At 37.5% G+C, this 14836-nt stretch overlaps 1 non-coding gene across 1 annotated transcript; it reads right to left on the reverse strand.

The window, feature by feature from the left end:
• Nucleotides 1-12753: 12753 nt before the first annotated feature.
• LOC130938314 (small nucleolar RNA R71) lies at nt 12754-12861 on the reverse strand. The gene has a single exon (XR_009069484.1). It is a non-coding gene; the product is annotated as a small nucleolar RNA R71 (small nucleolar RNA).
• Between the last annotated feature and the right edge of the window lie 1975 nt (nt 12862-14836).

Below are 14836 nucleotides of genomic sequence, written 5' to 3' on the forward strand. Positions count from 1 at the left end.
TTATAGGTCAGGAGAAACAATAAGTAGGTATTTTAATAAGGTGTTGTACTCGATTATTCGTGTCCAAAGCTTATTGTTTGCAAAGGTTGTTCCTGTTCTAGATGACTGCGTAGATGCCCGATGGAAATGGTTCAAAGTAAATCTAGCGAATAACTGCGGTAGTGGTTTTGTCTTGTGTATAATTTTGTAGAGTTAGTTTTGACACTTAACTTTCTTTGGTTTAAGATTGTTTAGGAGCATTAGATGGAACATATATAGAGGTGACTATTCCTGAAGAACATAAATCAAGATACTGAACAAGAAAGGGTAAAATATCAACCAACGTCCTAGGCGTATGCAATCAGGATATGAATTTTGTGCACGTATTTAGTGGATGGGAAGGATCCGCATCGGATTCAAGAGTCCATAGAGATGCTATTTCACGTCGTAATAACCACAAGATACAAATTGACATGTAATAGTTAATTTTTAGGTAACAAAAATACTTTAAAATGTTAGTTCATACAAATTTTTTAATCCTCATAACGTATCTCTTTTAACTTATAGAAAATTATTATTTAGTGGATGCTGGTTATACTAATTGCAAGGGATTTCTAGTACCATATAGGCAAACTCGATATCATGTACAAAAATGAGCCCATGGAAAAAATGCATCTGGAAACTTTCGAGAATATTTTAACAAGAACTCTTCAGCTAGGAACATTATTGAGCGTTGTTTTGGTTTACTTAAGAAGAGATGGCAATATTGAAGAGTCTTTGTTTCTACAAAATTAAGACAAAATAGAATAATAATTGCTTATTGTCTACTATAAAATTTTATTCAACTTAATATGGACTCCGATCCTGAAGAGGACATCTTACTTGAGGATGACCACGTACTTACTGGAGAAGAGCACGGTGGTAACAAAGATGGTGACAATGAGATGATTGCCAGTGCAGAGGGCAGCAACGAATGGACTGCTTGGCAAGACAACTTAGCACATGAAATGTACATTGAGTGGATACATAGTCGTATAAATTAGTTGGTTTACTTGTTGTATGTGTGTTTCATTTGAATTATTTTGATAATTTGTTGTCTGGGATATTTATTGTAAGACCTAACAATGAAACTATAATCATTATTGATGTGTATTTTGACTACATGTACCACTTGCTTTAAATGTATCGTATTCATAAGTTTATGTGTTGTATTTGTGTTTTTTTGAATTAGTATGATAATTTGTTTATAATGATGTCATCATATGTTTAGGATGCTCACTTGAACTTTGATTGAGTTAATCTAGATTGTAGAGACAAATGGATAGACATGTCTGGACTGATGAAGAGACCGAGACATTTGTTGGCTTTATATAGAAGCTTGTCAGTGAAGGAAGAATAGATGATGTAGGTCAGTCTAAACCTAGATCTTTTGAAAACTTTGCTACAAAAATAAACGAGAGATTTTCAGGTGGTGGCTTTCAAATAAGTCATTGCAAGAACAAGGTTAAGAGGCTAAAAGAAAAAAATATCAATTTGCTATTGACATGGCAGCCTGTAGCTGTTTTGGATGGGATGATGTGAAGCAATGCGTGGTTGTGGACAACAAAGAGATTCTAGCTGCATATATGAAGGTTAGTTTTTATGTTTGATTTGATTCACTTAATTTTATTCTACTTAACAATTAGTTCTATCCCTCTTTGATGATCTTTTATTTGTTTTCTAGAAATAAGGAGTAAGAATGTATACTCCAGGAAAGCATTTTCCTCTTTATCTGCATTTGGAGAAAATATTTTGTAAGGATAGAACAAACGGAGTTGCTGCTGTATGCGGTAATGATGCTGAAGAAGAAGTACAACAGGATGGAAACGAAGAAATGGATGCAGAAGATATGGATATGTTTAACTCAAACCATGATTTCAGTGAATCCGTACTCCAATAATCAAAATTTGTGGCTTCATCTTCTGATAAGAAACAAGGAAAAAAGCCATACTCATTTAAAGTAGCAAAGGATACTAAGATGATGAAGGAGTTAACTGACACCCTGAAGTATGTGTTCGATCAACAGAAAAAGCGTTTGGATGCTTTTGCTCAAGCTATGGTAAAGACTTGTGAGGAAAAAAAGGTTAGTGATATGCTTAGCGAGCTTGGGTTCACCGATGATGAAATTATTTCTATTGCACTCAAGTTCTCCTAATGTCCATATACATTATAGTCATGTTTCATGTGGTCGAGTGCCTCTTTGGGAGTCTTTAGAGGTTGAGTTAGCAACCTTTCCACCAATTTACTTGTTACTCAAGCTCTATCAGTCATGTTACTGCTCAAATTCCTGCCACAGTTGTGCTCTCCAATCAATGTCTTGATTTGGAAACACAGACTCTGACTATTATGAAAGCAAAACACCAGCCATGGACAACCCTCCTCAGCACACCTTATTCTAAACCTCTTCGGCTCATTCTTCAAATACATCAGCTCTTTACCCTCATAGACAAAGTAGTCCTTAAGTGCTTGCTTGAACATTGCCATGGTCTCAAATTGTTGTCCTACCTGAAATTGAACCTCACCATACTCGGCATCCTCATTGAAGTCAGGATATCTTATCTTATGCTCCTCATCTAAACTGGATATTGGAGAGTTAAATGCCTCAGACTAATATTGATATGGCTTATTGATGATTGGATTTTTGACGGTTTAGAATTTCTCAAATAAAATCTCGTCGAAGTATAGTTTCTAAACCAAGCAATAATCCTTTCATACAAAAAGTTGTTTGTCACTAAAACAAACCCCTAAATTTATAAACCGAAGTATTGGAACCTCGGGTCGTTCTCCCTAGGAATTACAATAAAGTGTCTTGTTATTGGTTGTGAGTTATTTTGGGGTTTTGATATGAAGCATGAAAGATAAATGGCAAGAAAGTAAACTAATGGCTAAAAAGGTCTTGGCAAGGGTTGGTGGTCAAGGATCTCTATCCTAATCACTAACCACAATATGAGAATTGGCAAGGATTAATCTCATTAAATCATCCTCTAACTAATAGTAAAGGAAAGTCAAATGAGCTATATCAATCCTAGTCCATAAGTCCTAACTCTCCACTAATTCAATTAGTGAGAACTAGAGTAAATGGCTCCCAATCATCAATCACTTGGACACTAGTAACTCAAGAGTTCCTAAGTTACCTTTCCAAGCCAAAAGTATAAAATTCTACTCTAAAATCCAACCAAGCATTTCATCAAACACTTGGAAGGCATAAAAGAAGAGCATAGTAAAATTGCAAGAAAAGTAAACCTACACTACTCAATTGCAAGGAATTAAACAACAACAAATCAAATGAACACAATTATTATGAATTACCTTGAATTGATTTGAAAGAGAAAGCAAGGAACAAAAGTAGATCTACAACAAAGTATGAGAACAACATAAAGGAAATTACAAGAAAAGAGTAGAGGAAGATGAATGTAACAACAAGGAATTGAAAGGTAGAAGTAGAAGAAAGCAAAGATTAAAACCTAGATCTAAGAACTAATCCTAATCCTAATCCTAGAGAGAAGTGAGAGCTTCTCTCTCTAGAAACTACTTCTAAACTAATCCTAAACTAATGGTTAAAAGTTTAGTTGATTCATCTTCAATCCTTGGCTTAAATAGCATCAGAAATGAGTTGGATTGGGCCCACAAGGCTTCTAAAATCGCTGGCCACGTTTTGCTTTAAGTGGACTAGGTGGCAGCAACGGCGCGTGCGCGTACTATGCGCGTGCGCGCCACCATACGTGTAGCAACTATGGCAAATCTTATATCGTTTCGAAGCCCCGGATGTTAGCTTTCCAACCCAACTAGAACCGCATCATTTGGACCTCTGTAGCTCAAGTTATAGTCGTTTAAGTGCGAAGAGGTCGGCTTGACAGCTTTTCGGTTCTTTCATTTCTTCATGAGTTCTCCAACTTTTCATGCTTCTTTCTTCATTCCCTTGATCCAATATTTGCCTCCTAAACCTTAAATCACTTAACAAACATATCAAGGCATCTAATGGAATCAAGGAGAATTAGATTTAGCTATTTTAAGACCTAAAAAGCATGTTTTCACTCTTAAGCACAATTAAAGGAGAATATACAAAACCATGCTATTTCATTGAATAAATGTGGGTAAAATGTGATAAAATCCCCTAAATTCAATACAAGATAAACCGTCAAATTGGAGTTTGTCACTTATCCAGGTCTGAGTCCAATTCCTCACCCACTGAATCTGAATTGGGCTTATCCCTTGCCTCATTAGTTGGGTCAATCTCACTTGGCCCATTACCTTGTTCTCCACTAGGCCTACTATTTGGCACATTGTCTCCTTCTTGTTGGGATAGAACATGTTTTCTTTTTCTTCCAACATACCTTTTGCCTTTTTCTTCTTAGTCCTAAGAGACATGTCCTTATCATCACCTCTACCAGGTGGCACATTCTTCTTCTGCTTAGGTGTTTCTTGTCTAACACAACTCTTCTTCTTAGTACACTTTTCTCTAGCATCCATTGTCTCTTTCATCCTCACACTAGACTGCTTCTTTCTCACACTCTTCCGCTTTACATTAACTTCCTCATAGATCACTACTACTTCTATCAGATTCGAATTCAGGTAGGGGGTTTGTAAGGTTCGTCTTCAGTGGTCTCATATCCATCATCAGAAGAAGAAGAATCAACCTCAACAACATCTGGCCAATATACTGGTTTACTAACATCATGCTCAAAATAAATAATCAGCAAATCTCACTCTACATTCTCCATCTTTTTATCACACATTTCATTGATCCCCTTATCTCCCATGAGAACATGTAACCCAAACTCTAAATCAGGGACACTGCCATCATACCAATACATCTGTTTGTAGCTTGTATACAATAAACCTTTGAAAATTTTCTCCAAATCCTTGAAATTAACATAATCTATGTCTAATGGAGGAAATATCTCAACACTTTCGTCGTGGTAGTATAATACACCATCTTCATCCCGTTCAAACTAACCCCATGGTAAAAAACAGGAACTATTTCATACGACATCTATTAGAACAACAATGTGCAACAATTAGAACTTAAATAACTACTTTCATCATATTTCAATCGTTAACACAATAATTTTTAGAACATGCATGAGATGATCACTAAGCGAAATCATCATTAACAAAAACTACATTCAGCAAAAAAATTTGGAGCAACACCAACTAACGTAGCTGCAAAATCAGATAGCGACACTAACCATAGTAGCACCGTTAGTTCTTCTGTCTGCAACACCGTCACACCTCCCTGTTGGAAGTCTCTGTCAGCTTGCCTTGGAAGGAAACGTTTCGTTTTCTTAGGATTCTTCGTAATTTTGAGTAGAGAACGAGGGTGATATATGGTTGCTGAAGTGTGCACAAAGGGGAGAATGGGATTTCACATAAACACACAAAAAAAATCCAAGCAAAACGACGTCACTTTGTTGACTATACATGGGCTTAATGGTCCCAATGAACACATACCATTCCACGTATGATGTGCCAAGGCCATGTCACGGTATGCATGTTACACCTCAGCGTTTTTCGACGACTATGAACGGAGAAACCAACGAGAGGGGGCGTATAGTCATATTTAAAAAAGGACAGGAGTCGAAAAGGGTATTTACTCTATTATTAAATACTAATAATTCTATTTTTCTTTTTTTAAAAACCATTCAAATAAAATTAAAATTAGTAAAAATATATACTAAAAATTAATAATATCAATTCTGTTTTTTAAATAAATAATTAAAATACTAAAAAATATTCAATTTTATTATTACATATTTCAAACAAAAATAAAATAACTAAACTAATCTTTAATACTAATCAAGGCTAGTATATTTTATTAAATTTTTCAAATCTAAACCACTAAAAAACATATACTAATAATTATTTATTAAACAAATAAATCTGTTGTTGAAAAAATATTTTAAATAAAACTTAAATCACTAAAATATATACTAATAATTAATTAATAATATATCCTTACAAGAATTAACTAAGACTAACACTAATACTACTATACAACTGCAACAACAAAAAATATATTTTTTTAGTACTTCTTATTAACTAACAAGTATTTTATTTATTTAGTATTAAAACAGCAACATAATAATATTAAAAAATTATAAACCATGTTCTTCTGTATTGTTTTCAGTTTAAAATAAATTATCTATTAATATATAATAAAACTGTAGTACATGGTCCTTTGATTGACAAGTGGTACGTTCTATGTTTGACAAGTTGATGAACGACTTTTTGCTGGTAAAGAATTTCACAAATATGTTCTCGTTGAAAGTATAGCTTCTAAACCAACAAAGAATCCTTTGATGCAAAAGTTTTGTTTGTCACAAGTAACAAACTCCTAAAAGTAATAACCGAAATATTCGAACCTCGGGTCGTCTCTCAAGGAATTGCAGGGAAGTGTGCTTATAATTGGTTATAGAAAAGTATATTTTTGGGGTTTTGGATAAGGAATAAGTAATGTAAATAACAAAGAATTAAAATAACAAGAAAATAAACCAACAATTAAGAACAGTCTTAACAAGTATTAAGAATTGGAATTCCTATCCTCATTATCATCATCAATTATGATAGTAATTGTCTTTTGCTCCCACTTAGTCATCCTCTAACTATGAAGGAAAGTCAAGTAGATAAATCAATTTGATTCTTCAAGTCCTAGTCAACTCTCAAGGAAAGACTAGAGTTAGTGGAATTCAAATAAACCAGCAAGTCTCAAATACCAAGCAATAAAAGACCTTTGATAATTCAAGAGTCTCCAATTAATCAATCTAAGTTAAGAATAGGAAAATCTAACTTAAAACCCTTCCAAGCATTTTATCAAACATTTGGAAGATACAACATAAAAACATAGAAAACTAATAAGAGAATGTAAATAATAAAACCACAATTGCAAAATCAACGATAACAAATAACGGAAGAAGTAATAAATCTGAAATATCTCAAATTGCATTAAATAGAAATTTGAATCTAACATGGAGTTCATGAACCAAATTGGGGAAATAAACAATTCAACAAGAGAAACAAGTAAACCAAAGTACTAGAACAATTAAAGTAGAAGAAACCTAAATTAAAACAAGGTAGAATTCTGAAATTAAGAAAAGATAAACCTAAATCCTAGAGAGAAGAGAGAGAGTCTCTCTCTAGAAAACTACATCTAAAACCTAAAATTATGTGAATGAAAGTTGTATGTGTGATTCCTCCACTCTGCAGCCACTAATCTGTGTTTTCTGGGTCGAAAACTGGGTCAAAAATGTTGGGCCAAACGTGGAGAGCTCTCGACAACTGGGGAGACTTCGGGAAGGAATCAAGTGAGAGAATGATGAGCGGATAATTTGTACGCTTTTTGGCATTGTTTTTAGTATGTTTTTAGTATATTTGGTTTAGTTTTTAGTATATTTTTATTAGTTTTTAGTTAAAATTCACTTTTCTGGACTTTACTATGAGTTTGTGTGTTTTTCTGTGATTTCAGGTATTTTCTGACTGAAATTGAGGGACCTGAGCAAAAATTTGATTCAGAGACTAAAAAGGACTGCAGATGCTGTTGGATTCTGACCTCCCTGCACTCGAAGTGGATTTTCTGGAGCTACAAAAGCCCAATTGGCGCGCTCTCAATGGCGTTGGAAAGTAGACATCCTGGGCTTTCCAGCAATATATGATAGTCCATACTTTGCCCAAGATTTGATGGCCCAAACCGGCGTTCAAAGTCACCTTCAGAATTCCCAGCGTTAAACGTCGGAACTGGCACCAAAATGGGAGTTAAACGCCCAAACTGGCACAAAAGCTGGCGTTTAACTCCAAGAAGAGTCTCTACACGAAAATGCTTCATTGCTCAGCCCAAGCACACACCAAGTGGGCCCGGAAGTGGATTTTTATGTCATTTACTCATCTTTGTAAACCTTAGGCTACTAGTTTTCTATAAGTAGGACCTTTTACCATTGTAAACAGAGATCTTGGGACATCTAGTTCTTAGATCATCTGGGGGCTGGCCTCACGGCCATGCCTAGACCTTGTTCTTATGTATTTTCAACGGTGGAGTTTCTACACACCATAGATTAAGGTGTGGAGCTCTGCTGTACCTCGAAGTATTAATGCAATTACTATTGTTCTTCTATTCAATTACGCTTGTTCTTGTTCCAAGATATCACTTGTTCTTCAACTTGATGAATGTGATGATCCGTGACACTCATCATCATTCTCGCCTATGAACGTGTGCCTGACAACCACCTCCGTTCTACCTTAGATTGGGTGGATATCTCTTGGATTCTTTAACCGGAATCTTCGTGGTATAAGCTAGAACTGATGGCGGCATTCAAGAGAATTCGGAAGGTCTAACCTTGTCTGTGGTATTCTGAGTAGGATTCAATGATTGAATGACTGTGACGTGCTTCAAACTCCTGAGGGCGGGGCGTTAGTGACAGACGCAAAAGAATCACTGGATTCTATTCCGGCCTGATCGAGAACCGACAGATGGATAGCCGTGCCGTGACAGGGTGCGTTGAACATTTCCACTGAGAGGATGGGAGGTAGCCACTGACAACGGTGAAACCCTTGCATAAGCTTGCCATGGAAAGGAGTAAGAAGGATTGGATGAAGACAGTAGGAAAGCAGAGAGATGGAAGGGACACAGCATCTTCATGCGCTTATCTGAAATTCCCACCAATGAATTACATAAGTATCTCTATCTTTATCTCTATGTTTTATTCATCATCTATACCTATTTGAGTCTGCCTGACTAAGATTTACAAGATGACTATAGCTTGCTTCATACCAACAATCTCCGTGGGATCGACCCTTACTCGCGTAAGGTTTATTACTTGGACGACCCAGTGCACTTGCTGGTTAGTTGTGCGGAGTTGTGATGAAGAGTTGAGATTGCAATGAGCGTACCATGTTGATGGTGCCATTGATGATCACAATTTCGTGCACCAAGTTTTTGGCGCCGTTGCCGGGGATTGTTTTGTGTATGGACAACTGACGGTTCATCTTGTTGCTTAGTGATGAGCGGATAATTTGTACACTTTTTGGCATTGTTTTTAGTATGTTTTTGGTAGTTTTAGTTGAGTTATTAGTATATTTTTATTAGTTTTTAGTTAAAATTCACTTTTCTGGACTTTACTATGAGTTTGTATGTTTTTCTGTGATTTCAGGTATTTTCTGGCTGAAATTGAGGGATCTGAGCAAAAATCTGATCCAGAGACTCAAAAGGACTGCAGATGCTGTTGGATTCTGACCTCCCTGCACTCGAAGTGGATTTTCTGGAGCTACAGAAGCCCAATTGGCGCGCTCTCAACGGCGTTGGAAAGTAGACATCCTGGGCTTTCCAGCAATATATGATAGTCCATACTTTGCCCAAGATTTGATGGCCCAAACCGGCGTTCAAAGTCACCTCAAGAAATTCCAGCGTTAAACGCCGGAACTGGCATCAAAATGGGAGTTAAACGCCCAAACTGGAATAAAAGCTGGCGTTTAACTCCAAGAAGAGTCTCTACACGAAAATGCTTCATTGCTCAGCCCAAGCACACACCAAGTGGGCCCGGAAGTGGATTTTTATGTCATTTACTCATCTCTGTACACCATAGGCTACTAGTTCTCTATATATAGGACCTTTTACTATTGTATTTTATCATCTTTGGACATCTAGTTCTTAGATCATTGGGAGGCTGGCCATTCGGCCATGCCTAGACCTTGTTCTTATGTATTTTCAACGGTGGAGTTTCTACACACCATAGATTAAGGTGTGGAGCTCTGCTGTACCTCGAGTATTAATGCAATTACTATCGTTCTTCTATTCAACTCCGCTTGTTCTTTGTCCAAGATATCACTTGTTCTTCAACTTGATGAATGTGATGATTGACACCCATCATCATTCTCACCCATGAACAAAGTGACTGACAACCACTCTTGTTCTACAAGCATCTAAGGCTTAGTGAATATCTCTTGGATTTCTGATTGCACGATGCATGGTTGATCGCCTGACAACCGAGTGCTCGCCTGACAAACGAGCCAGCCATTCCGTGAGATCAGAGTCTTCGTGGTATAGGCAAGAACTGATGGCAGCATTCAAGAGAATCCGGAAGGTCTAACCTTGTCTGTGGTATTCTGAGTAGGATTCAATGACTGAATGACTGTGACATGCTTCAAACTCTAACCTGCTGGGCGTTAGTGACAGACGCAAAAGAGGAATTCTATTCCAGTAGGAGCGGGAACCGAACCGGTGATTGGCCGTACTGTGACAGAGTGCGTGAGCATTAGCTTTCACTGCGAGGATGGGAGGTAGCCACTGACAACGGTGAAACCCTACACGAGCTTGCCATGGAAAGGAGTAAGAAGGATTGGATGAAGGCAGTAGGAAAGCAGAGAGACGGAAGGGAAGGCATCTTCATACGCTTGTCTGAAGCTCTTACACCAATGATATACATAAGTATCTCTATCTTTATCTTTATGTTTTATTCGTTTATCACTATACCCATTTGAGTCTGCCTGACTGAGATTTACAAGATGACCATAGCTTGCTTCATACCACCAATCTCCGTGGGATCGACCCTTACTCGCGTAAGGTTTATTACTTGGACGACCCAGTGCACTTGCTGGTTAGTTGTGCGAAGTTGTGTTTATGCCATGGTATTGAGCACCAAGTCTTTGGAGCCATTACTAGGGATTGTTTATGTTTTGAAAAGTATTGATCACAACTTCGTGCACCAAGTTTTTGGCGCCGTTGTCGGGGATTGTTCTTGTGTATGGACAACTGACGGTTCATCTTGTTGCTTAGATTAGGTATTTTTTTTTCAGAGTTCTTAAGAATGAATTCTAGTGTTTCAAGGTGATGTTCTTATCATCACCAAAGCTGATTGATCCTCATCAATTGAGCTCTTGAATGCAATGTCCTGCTGAGGCTTAGCTAGCTATGTCTAATTCCTTTAGACTAAAGCTTTAGACTAACATTGCATGATTCCTGGAATTCTAATTGAGAATTTTGATACCTTTATTTTCTTTTCCACTTAATTTTCGAAAAAGCACAAAAAAAATTACAAAATCATAAAATCCAAAAATATGTCTTGTTTGAGTCTAGAGTCTCATCTTAAGTTTAGTATCAATTGCATGTTTCTGTTCTTATCGCATTCATGCATGTGTCTTCATTAATCTTCAAGTTGTTCTTGATGATTTCCTTGTTTTGATTTTTGAATTCTCTTGACTTGAGTGTTTATGTGTCTCATATGCATTCTCATTAGTGTCAGTAGTATGCAAACTGCTAAGTTTGGTGTCTTGCATGCATTGTTATTTGATTTTATTTGCATTTTGATTATTCCTTATTATTAAAAATCCAAAAATATTTTTAATTTGTGTCTTTTCAAGTCAATAATACAGAGAATTGAAGATTCAGAACATACTGCAGAGGAATCACACAGAAAAGCTGAGCATTCAAAAATGCCCAGTGAAGAAGACAGACTGGCGTTTAAACGCCAGCCAGGGTGCCTGGTTGGGCGTTTAACGCCCAAAGAGGTAGCATTTTGGGCGTTAAACGCCAGAATGTATACCATTCTGGGCGTTTAACGCCAGGATGGTGCTAGGGGAAGATTTTGTTTTCAAATCAATTTTTTTTCAAGTTTTCAAAGTTTTTCAAAATCAAATCTTTTTCAAATCATATCTTTTCAATCAAATGTTTTCAAAATCAATTTCTTTCCTTTTTCAAAGATACTTACTAACAATTAATGATTTGATTGAAAATTTTTTGCCTTTTCTGTTAAGGAAGGTTTTATGTTTGAATCATATCTTTTCTTGTTAGGCAAGTCATTAATTTTTAAAATCATATCTTTTAAAAATTGTTTTCAAATCATATCTTTTTAATCACATCTTTTTCAAAACAAGTTTTCAATCAAATCTTTTTAATTTCTAATCTCAAAATCTTTTTCAAAAATCACTTGATTTCTTTTCCACTCTTATTTTCGAAAATCAATTAAGTGTTTTTCAAAATGTTTTCAAAATCTTTTACTTAAATTTTCGAAAATTACTTCCCTTCTTCTCACATCCTTCTATTCATGGACTAACACTATTCTTTAATGCAAAATTTGAACTCCATCTTCTTTGATAAGTTCGAATTTTCTACCTCTGTCTTCCATTTTTCTTTTCCTCTGACACCTCAAGGAATCTCTATACTGTGACATAGAGGATTCCATATTTTCTTGTTCTCTTCTCTTTCATATGAGCAGGAACAAAGACAAAGGCATTCTTGTTGAAGCTGACCCTGAACCTGAAAGGACCTTGAAGAGAAAGCTAAGAGAAGCCAAAACACAACTCTCTTTAGAGGACCTGACCGAATTCTTCAAAGAAGAAGAACACATGGCAGCCGAAAACAACAACAATGCCAACAATGCAAGGAAGGTGCTGGGTGACTTTACTGCACCTACTCCCAACTTCTATGGGAGAAGCATCTCTATCCCTGCCATTGGAGCAAACAACTTTGAGCTTAAGCCTCAATTAGTTTCTCTAATGCAACAGAATTGCAAGTTCCATGGACTTCCATTGGAAGATCCTCATCAGTTCTTAGCTGAATTCTTGCAAATCTATAACACAGTCAAGACTAATGGGGTTGACCCTGAGGTCTACAGACTGATGCTATTCCCTTTTGCTGTAAGAGACAGAGCTAGAATATGGTTGGACTCACAACCTAAAGAAAGCCTGGACTCTTGGGAAAAGCTAGTCAATGCCTTCTTGGCAAAGTTCTTTCCACCTCAAAAATTGAGTAAGCTTAGAGTGGAAGTCCAAACCTTCAGACAGAAGGATGGAGAATCCCTCTATGAAGCTTGGGAAAGATACAAACAATCAATCAGAAAATGTCCCTCAGACATGCTTTCTGAATGGAGCATCATAGGTATTTTCTATGATGGTCTCTCTGAACTATCCAAGATGTCTTTGGATAGCTCTGCTGGAGGATCTCTTCATCTGAAGAAGACGCCTACAGAAGCTCAAGAGCTGATTGAAATGGTTGCAAATAACCAATTCATGTACACTTCTGAAAGGAATCCTGTGAACAATGGGACTAATCAGAAGAAAGGAGTTCTTGAGATTGATGCTCTGAATGCCATACTGGCTCAGAACAAGATATTGACTCAACAAGTCAATTTGATTTCTCAAAGTCTGTCTGGAATGCAAAATGCACCAAGCAGTACTAAGGATGCTTCATCTAAGGAAGAAGCTTATGATCCTGAGAACCCTTCAATGGAAGAGGTGAACTACCTAGGAGAACCCTATGGAAACACCTCTAATTCTTCATGGAGAAATCACCCAAATTTCTCATGGAAGAATCAAGAGAGACCTCAACAAGGTTTCAACAATAATGGTGGAAGAAACAGGCTTAGCAATGGCAAGCCTTTTCCATCATCTTCTCAGCAACAGACAGAGAATTCTAAGCAGAACCCCTCTGACTTAGCAACCATGATCTCTGATCTAATCAAAACCACTCAAAGTTTCATGACTGAAACAAGGTCCTCCAGTAGGAATTTGGAGGCACCAGTGGGTCAGCTGAGCAAGAAAGTTACTGAACTCCCTCCTAGTACTCTCCCAAGCAATACAGAAGAAAATCCAAAAGGAGAGTGCAAAGCCATAAACATGGCCGAGTTTGGAGAGGAAAGAGAGGAAGTGGACGCCACTGAGGAAGGCCTCAATGGGCGTGCACTAACCTCCACTGAGTTCCCCAATGAGGAACTATGAGAATCTGAGGCTCAAAATGAGATCATAGAGATTCCATTGGACTTACTTCTGCCTTTCATGAGCTCTGATGAGTATTCTCCCTCTGAAGAGGATGAGTATGTCACTGAAGAGCAAGTTGCTAAATACCTTGGAGCAATCATGAAGCTAAATGACAAGTTATTTGGAAATGAGACTTGGGAAGATGAACCTCCCTTGCTCACCAAAGAACTGGATGACTTGTCTAGGCAGAAATCACCTCAAAAGAGACAAGATCCTGGGAAGTGCATGGATGAATCCATCATCCTTGGCAGACCCTTCCTAGCCACAGCAAAGGCTGTGATTGATGTTGATGGAGGTGAACTGATCATTCAAGTGAATGAAGAATCCTATGTGTTTAAGGCTCAAGGATATCCTTCTGTCACCATGGAGAGGAAGCTTGAAGAGCTTCCCTCAAATCAGAGACAAATAGAGCCCCCACAGTCAAACTCTAAGTTTGGTGTTGGGAGGTTCCAACATTGCTCTGATCATTTATGAGGCTCCATGAGAGTCCTCTGTCAAGCTACTGACATTAAAGAAGCGCTTGTTGGGAGGCAACCCAATGTTTTATAATTAACTATTTCCTTTTGTTATTTTATCTTTTTTGTAGGTTGATGATCATAAGAAGTCACAAAATCAATGAAAAAAGCAAAAACAGAATGAAAAACAGGAAGAAAAACAGCACACCCTGGAGGAAGAACTCACTGGCGTTTAAACGCCAGTGAGGCTAGCAGTTGGGCGTTTAACGCCCAGTCTGGCACCATTCTGGGCGTTTAACGCCAGAAAGGGGCACCAGACTGGCGTTAAACGCCAGAGAAGGGCAAGAACCTGGCGTTAAATGCCAGGAATGGGCACCAGCCCGGCGTTTAACGCCAGAATTGGCTCAAACGTGATTTTTGATGCCATTTGGTGCAGGGATGACTTTTCCTTGACACCTAAGGATCTGTGGACCCCACAGGATCCCCACAAACCCCTCACCTATCAAATCCCATCTCTCTCTTCACCACTCACCTCCATAAAACTCCACTTACCTCACCATCCAAATTCAAACCACTACTTCTTCCCCTTTTGGCCTAACCACAAAGCCATCTCCCTCTCCTCC

The sequence above is a fragment of the Arachis stenosperma genome, chromosome 6 (assembly GCF_014773155.1).
Source record: "Arachis stenosperma cultivar V10309 chromosome 6, arast.V10309.gnm1.PFL2, whole genome shotgun sequence".
NCBI classification, from domain to species: domain Eukaryota; kingdom Viridiplantae; phylum Streptophyta; class Magnoliopsida; order Fabales; family Fabaceae; genus Arachis; species Arachis stenosperma.